The sequence below is a fragment of the Crocuta crocuta genome, unplaced genomic scaffold (assembly GCF_008692635.1).
Source record: "Crocuta crocuta isolate KB4526 unplaced genomic scaffold, BGI_CrCroc_1.0 scaffold580, whole genome shotgun sequence".
NCBI lineage: Eukaryota > Metazoa > Chordata > Mammalia > Carnivora > Hyaenidae > Crocuta > Crocuta crocuta.
This window is the reverse complement of record NW_027527940.1, coordinates 167,578-175,156: the sequence shown is the minus strand read 5'-3', so window position 1 is coordinate 175,156 and position 7,579 is coordinate 167,578.

Sequence of the window (7,579 nt, the reverse complement as noted above, 5' to 3'; positions counted from 1 at the left end):
CACAGGTCCTAAGGGTTCTTTAAGAATGGAATACATAGCCCCACTGTCAACTAGGAATCTGGTTTCTTTCCTTTCTATATGAGGGTAATCACAGGCTCCAGGGGATTCTGGGAAAGAGGGGAGCTGTGGTGGTGTCATTGTTCCTGGGCGACTAGAATGGGAGGCTTTTTCTTGGGGCATTTTATCTTTCCAGTGTCCTTCTTCCTTACAATAAGCACAGTGATTCTTTCCTAATGTTGCTTGGGGTCCCCTCTGGTGGGGTTGGGGCCTTCCCTGTCCTCTGCTGTTGCCTGGGGATTGTCCCCAGGCTGCTACGAGGAATTTCCCTGTTTCCTTTCCTTGCATAATGGCAGGGCTGTCCCTGCTCTGAAAAACTCACTGGGCTATTTCTAGTAGCTCTGAAATTACCTTTCCTTCAAATCCTTCTAGTTTTTGAAGCTTCTTACGGACTTCTGGGGCCGACTGAGAAACAATAGCCATATTAATGGTTTTTCCGGTTCTTCATTGCCTCGGAGTCAATAGGAGAATACAGGTGGTAAGCCTGGTAAAGCCTTTCTAGGAAGGCTTCAGGAGACTCATTTGGTCCTTGGACCATGTCATGAATTTTCGTCAGATTGGTGGGCTTTCGCGCCACTGCGCGAAGCCCCTGCAACAGAATCTGGCAATACTGGCGCAGACGCTCCCTACCGTTATTGGTGTTAGGGTTCCACTGGGGTGGCATGGAAGGGAAAATGTGCTCAATTCTGTGAAGGTCTGTGGAAGGCATCCCATCTGGGCCAAGCACTGCTCTCGTTGCTTCTTGGAGTGCTCGGGTCCTTTCCTCAGAAGTCAGTAAGACCTGCAAGAGTTGGTGACGATCTTCCTAAGTGGGTAAGTGAGTGGCGAAAATAGAGCTCAATAAGTCAATCAGACCTTGGAGGTTCTCAGAAAGACGGGTTCTGAGTTTTCGAGTTGTAGAGGTCCGTGGTGGAGAAAGGAGTGTAGACAAGTGTCGGGCTTGTTGGCTGCCTGTCTGGACCGGGAGCCAGAGCCATTTGCCTAAGAGGAAGGATGGGAACTGGGGCATCAGAGGACTGGTGTTCTCTTCCACAGAGGGCTCCTGATCTGGTATGTGGAGGACTAGTCAAAGGGTCTCCTGTGGCTTTTGGTTCCTGGGGAGCTAGTGGAGCCTGATGATAAGAAGGTGATCTCTGAGGATCAGATAAAAGTCTCCCCCTTCAGGTATCTCCTGAAGCACTGGGTGAAGCCTCTCTGAAGGCTGAGTGATGGGAAGCAAGGGTTTGGGGTTTGGAGGAGAACAGGAAGGAAAGTGGGAATGGAGGTGCCAGATGGCAGCTTTTGGTCCTGTTTTTGGCACTCAGCCAGGAGGGTGGGTCTTCTAGGAGGTCGACCCAAGTCACAGCATATGGCTCCTGGTCAGGGTGAACATCATGATAAATCCTGCAGACAGCAGAAGCAAGGTTAAGGTTCTAGGAGCCCTCTGGGGGCCAGTCAACCCCAGAGAATGTTGGCCAGTCCAGCTGGCAGTGTGTCCGCAGCCAAGATGGCTTTAGGTTAAAGCCATAGTCCTTTCCTCTTTTTCTGAAACCAGAGAAGTTATTTAGCATGCATTCACGGGGGGAGCAAGGCTCAGACGAAGACTGACCCGTGACGGAGGTTAAACAGTGGGTCACACCAGAGATAAAGATAGGTTAACAGGAAACGTTTAACGGGGCACACAGAGCACTGAACATAGAATGAATGGTTGGGGTGATCAAGCCCAACCCAGGCAGTCTGAAGACCAGATGGTCTGAAGACCCAGATGGCACTGAGGAGGTCTCCACCAGACACTAGCTAGGGGGAAGTTAAGCCGCATCCAGCCTTCCCTCCTAGAATCAGATCTGGCCAGTAACAGAAAACTGAAAATAGGTGCTGCCTTGCGTACCTTACTTAAGCCAGGTCTGAAAATGGATGGCCGCGCCAAGGAACGCCTCTCCAAAGCTCTCCCCTAGCTGTTCTGCTTCAGCCTCCGAATTTCGGGTGGTCATAGTCTCGGTAGGACCTCCAGATGAAACAGGGTGAATGTCGGAAAAACCACCAAATGCTGAATAGAAGCGAGGTGAGATTTTATTCATGGCCAGGACAAGCCTGATCTGATCTCAAGGAGAAAAATGCAGAGAATGGCCCCGAACAAAGGTAGCAGTGAGCTTATATGGATTTCAGCAAGGCAGAGTATGTCATTAGTTAACCAATTACAATTTACAGCATTTCATGGTAGCTAATTATATTGTGACACACAGACGTTAGTTTTGGTGGAAACCTGGCATTTTAAAGTTCTTTGTCTTAAGAGGGTTTGAAATGACCAACCATAGTTACACACCTAAGATACCGTGGGGCAGTGACTACAGGACTTTTCACATGTTGGCCTTGCCTTCGCCACATCTTAGAAGGGCTGGGGGAGCGTTATCTATTTAGCAAGCAGGCGAAGCTACAGAAGTGAGGTGAGGCCCTTAGTAATTTCCAGTAACTCTGATGGGGAACTACAGAAGCTTGTATCTCAATTATTTATGAAAGGTGAGTTTGAGCCAAACTTATATACAGTAAGCATTCTGATATCTTATAAGTCGACCTATTACATCTGATACTTAGAGAATACAGTTCCTAACTGATACATCTCTTTTAATACTGATATCCATCCTGGGGTAATGCTTGTTCATTTTTGCTCTGCTGAAAATGATCTGTTGCCAAGAAATAACATTTGTGCACCATATATTTTCCAGAGCTCCTGGGGACCAGGCTGGCTATGGCTGGATCAGTCATGTACCTCAGCTCTCCTTCCCCCACCCCATCCTGAGTCCTCCCTCTGCTTTGAGAAGGCTTGAGCGGATAATCACCATGTGAGTTAAGCAAACACAGTCTGACCCCTCGTGCTTCCCAGCCATGTGCCATTCAGGAAACTACTTGAATTTTTACATCTATGAGAAGAGATAACCATCTCTCCTTTGGACAGTTACTGTGTGGATTCAGTAAGTTAACGCAAGGAAAGTGTCTAGGATTTGTAAATGGCATACGGTATTAATATTATTATAACTTCTTTTGGCAAAAATGTCATTGTCCATTTAGCTCCACACAAGAATTCACAGAAAAGAGCTACATATTGAGTGTTTGTTAAGCAGCAGACATTCATGTGCATTTCCCCATTTAATATTCAGGGGAACCCTGCAAGGTGGTGGTTATTAATACCTCCATGTTAAGTTGAGGCTCAGAGAGATTAAGTAACTTGCCCAAGGTCACACAGCAATTAAGTAGTAGAGCCAAGATTTGAATCTGAGTCTCTCTGTTTCCAGAGGTGTGAAATAATGAGAAATATATATATTGGTCCATGCCCTTGGTTTCTGACACAGGTCTCCTAAAACCCTTATAAATAGGGGTGCTAGGAAAATCTTTTGTTCTAATATTTGGTCTTTGGCCCCAGTTCCTGACACAGAGATCAGAATTTCGCCAGGTATTAGAGCATCTTTTGTTCTAATGAAGTGACTTGTGGTAGGCTCCTGAATGGGGGCTGGACACAAAAGACATGTTTATCACAAGCAGTGATTAGAAGCTCTGAACATTAATGCCACTCCCCATTCTCAGGAGAGGAGAGAGGGCTAGAAAGGGAGTTCATAATCGATCATGGCCCATGTAATTAAGCTCCATAAAAACCCCTATAGTCCAGGTTCTGGAAGCTTCGAGGGTTGGTTAACACATCCATATTTGGGGAGGGTGGCACATCCCACCTCCAATAGGACAGAAGTTCCTGCACTCAGGACCCTTTCAGACCTTGATCTATGTAACTGGCTGTTCATCTGTACTTTTCATCAGGTCTTTTATTATATAATAAACTGGCAAACCTGTTTCCCTAAGTTTCATGAACTATTTCAGCAAACGGTGGAATCCAAGAACAGAGTCATGGGAACATCCAGTTTGTAGAAAAGTTGGACAGAAGTTGTAGGTGACCTAGGACCTACTAACTGTGTGAAGCTGGCATCAAAAAAGGGGGCAGCCCTCAATAAATATGAAAGAATCGAGATCATACCATGAACAATTTCATCACATTACAGTGTATTTTCATTATATCACAATGCTATGAAACTTGAAATCAACCACAGGAAGAAGTCTGGAAAACCTGCAAAAACATAGAGGTTAAAGACCCTACTAAAGAACGAATGGGCCAATCAGGCAATTAGAGAAGAAATTAAAAATATATGGGAACAAATGAAAATGAAAATACAACAATCCAAACTCTATGGGATGTGACAAAGGCTATCCTAAGAGGAAAGTACATTGCACTTCAGGCCTATTTCAAGAAATCAGAAAAAGTGCAGGTACAAAATGTAACAGCGCACCTAAAGGAACTATAAAGAGAGCAACAAGAGCACCCCAAACCCAGTAGAAAAAGAGAAATAATAAAAATCAAGAAATAAACAATAGAGAAGCCAAAGAAGTAGCTGAACAGATCAATGAAACCAAGAGTTGATATTTTGAAGAAATAAACAAACTTGACAAACCTCTAGCCAAGCTTCTCAAAAAGAAAAAAAGAGAGAGCACCCAAAGAGACAAAATCACAAATGAAAATGAACTTATTACAACCAACCCCTCAGAAATACAGGCAATCATCAGGGAATACTATGAAAAATTATATGCCAACAAACTGGACACCTTAGAAGAAATGGATACATTCCTAAACACCCACGCACTACCAAAATTCACATGGGAAGAGATAGAAAATCTGAACAGTCCTATAACTAAGGAAGAAATTGAATCAGTTATCAAAAATCTCCCAACAAATAAGAGCCCTGGGCCAGATGGCTTCCCTGGGGAATTCTACTAGATGTTTAAAACAGAATTTATAGCCATTCTTCTCAAGCTATTCCAAAATATAGAAATCGAAGGAAAACTTCCAGACTCATTCTATGAAACCAGCATCACTTTGATTCCCAAGCCAGACAGAGACCCAGCAAAAAAAGAGAACTATAGGCCAATATCCTTAATGAATACAGATGCAAAAATCCTCAACAAGATACTTGCAAATCGAATGCAACAGCACATAAAATGAATTATCCACCATGATCACGTGGGATTCATTCCTAGGTTACAGGGATGGTTTAATATTTGCAAATCAATCAATGTGATACATCACATCAACAAAAGAAAAGATAAAAACAATATGATCCTGTTGATAGATGCAGAAAAAGCATTTGACAAAATGTAGCATCCCTTCTTAATTAAGACCCTTGAGAAAGTTGGGATAGAAGGAACCTACTTTAACATCATAAAAGCCATCTATGAGAAGCCCTCAGCTTACATCATCCTCAATGGGAAAAACTGAGAGCTTTCCCCCTGAAATCAGGAACATGATAGGGATGTCCACTCTGACCACTGTTGTTTAACATAGTGCTGGAAGTCCTAGCATCAGCCATTAGACAACTAAAGGAAATAAAAGGCATCAGAATCAACAAAGAAGTCAAACTCACTTTTCACAGACAACACGATACTCTACATAGAAAACCCGACAGACTCCACCAGAAGCCTACTAGAACTAATCCATGAATTCAGCAAAGTTGCAGGGTACAAAGTCAATGTACAGAAATCAGTTGCATTTTTATACACCAATAATGAAGCAACAGAAAGAGAAATCAAGAAACTGATCCCATTCACAACTGCACAAAAAACCATAAAATACCTAGAATAAATCTAACCGAATATGTAAGAGATCTGTATGATGAAAACTATAGAAAACTTATGAAGGGAATTGAAGAAGACACAAAGAAATGGAAAAACATTCCATGCTTATGGATTGGAAGAATAAATATAGTTAAAATGTCATTACTACCCAAAGCAATCTACACATTCAATGCAATCCCAAACAAAATTGCACCAGCATACTTCTAAAAACTAGAACAAACTATTCTAAAATTTGTATGGAACCACAAAAGACCCTGAATAGCCAAAGTAATACTAAAGAATAAATCCAAAATGGGAGGTATCACCANACTACATCACGCCGGTCAGAGTGGCTAAAATGAACAAATCAGAAGACTCTAGATGCTGATGAGGATGTGGAGAAACAGGCACTCTCCTACACTGTTGGTAGGAATGCAAACTGGTGCAGCCCCTCTGGAAAACAGTGTGGAGGTTCCTCAAAAAGTTAACAATAGAACTCCCCTATGACCCAGCAACAGCACTGCTAGGAATCTACCCAAGGGATACAGAAATGCTGATGCATAGGAGCACATGTACCCCAATGTTCATAGCAGCACTCTCAACAATAGCCAAAACATGGAAAGAACCTAAGTGTCCATCAGCGGATGAATGAATCAAGAAGATGTGGTTTATCTATACCATGGAATACTACATGGCAATGAGAAACAATGAAATCTGGCCATGTGTAGCAACATGGATGGACCTTGTGGGTGTTATGCTGAGCGAAATAAGTGAGGCATAAAAGGACAAATATCATATGTTTGCACGTATAGGAGGATTGGGAGGAGCTTAACGGAGGACCAAGGGGCAGAAGAATGGGGGAAATAGTGGGGGAGAGGGAGAGAGAGGCAAACCATGAGAGACTCTTGAATGCTGAGAACAAACTGAGGACTGATGGGGGGCAGGGGGGAGATGGGCATGGAGGAGGGCACTTGTGGGGATGAGCACTGGGTGTTATATGGAAAGCAACTTGACAGTAAGCTATTTGTAAAAAAAAAAAAAAAAAAAAGGAAGTGTTTTCTGTGAATTATAAACGAGGGACCCAAGAGTGTGCTTTTCCTGGGCAGGAAACCAGAGATTTAACTACCGTGGAGCATAGCCTCCTGTCCTACGGCTTTTTCTCTATCATCAAACCCTTACTAAAGCACCAAGGGCTAAAATAACGACTGTTAGCTTAATATTAGCATTCGGAGGTCTTAGGGAAAATACAGATTTAGATATTATATATGTATATGCATATTATATATTTTAAATTGTATTTTCACTGTGGAAAGATAACCCCCAGTACATAATTTGGACCAAACTAGGGCAGAGATAAAGAATGAAATTGCTCTGCATGTAAAGCTGGAAGCACTTTGAGCTTTTGTGGGAGCCCCAGAGGGAGGAAGAGAAGGGGCTAGAACCAGAGAAACTGGACAAGCTGATTGGAAACCAAGCACGATGTCAGTGGGACCCGGAAGGGACAGTGAGGGTCAAGGTACATGTGACAGGTGTGGCTGAGGGACTTCTAAGAACAGGCATGCCCAGTATCTGATATTAACTGACCTGCTGTGCTGGCCCAAGTACCCCCCCAACCCAGCCTACGGTCATCTGCAAATCTTTAGTAGCAAAAATTTCACACGGTTTGAGTGGTGCTGGGGGAAGCAGAGAAGAGTGGCCAGGTCTGTTGTCTTGGCAGACGCAAGGCAGGCAGAAGAAAACGGCCACAAGAAACAAAATGGGATCCAGAAATTAGCAGAAGCAGGAAATCAGAGACAGCAAGAACCAGGAGAAACATGTGCTTTCTAGACTCTCACTAAATATGGAGGAAGTAAGGATGTTGGAGGACTTAGCCATCCAGGTGGTGCTGGTTCAG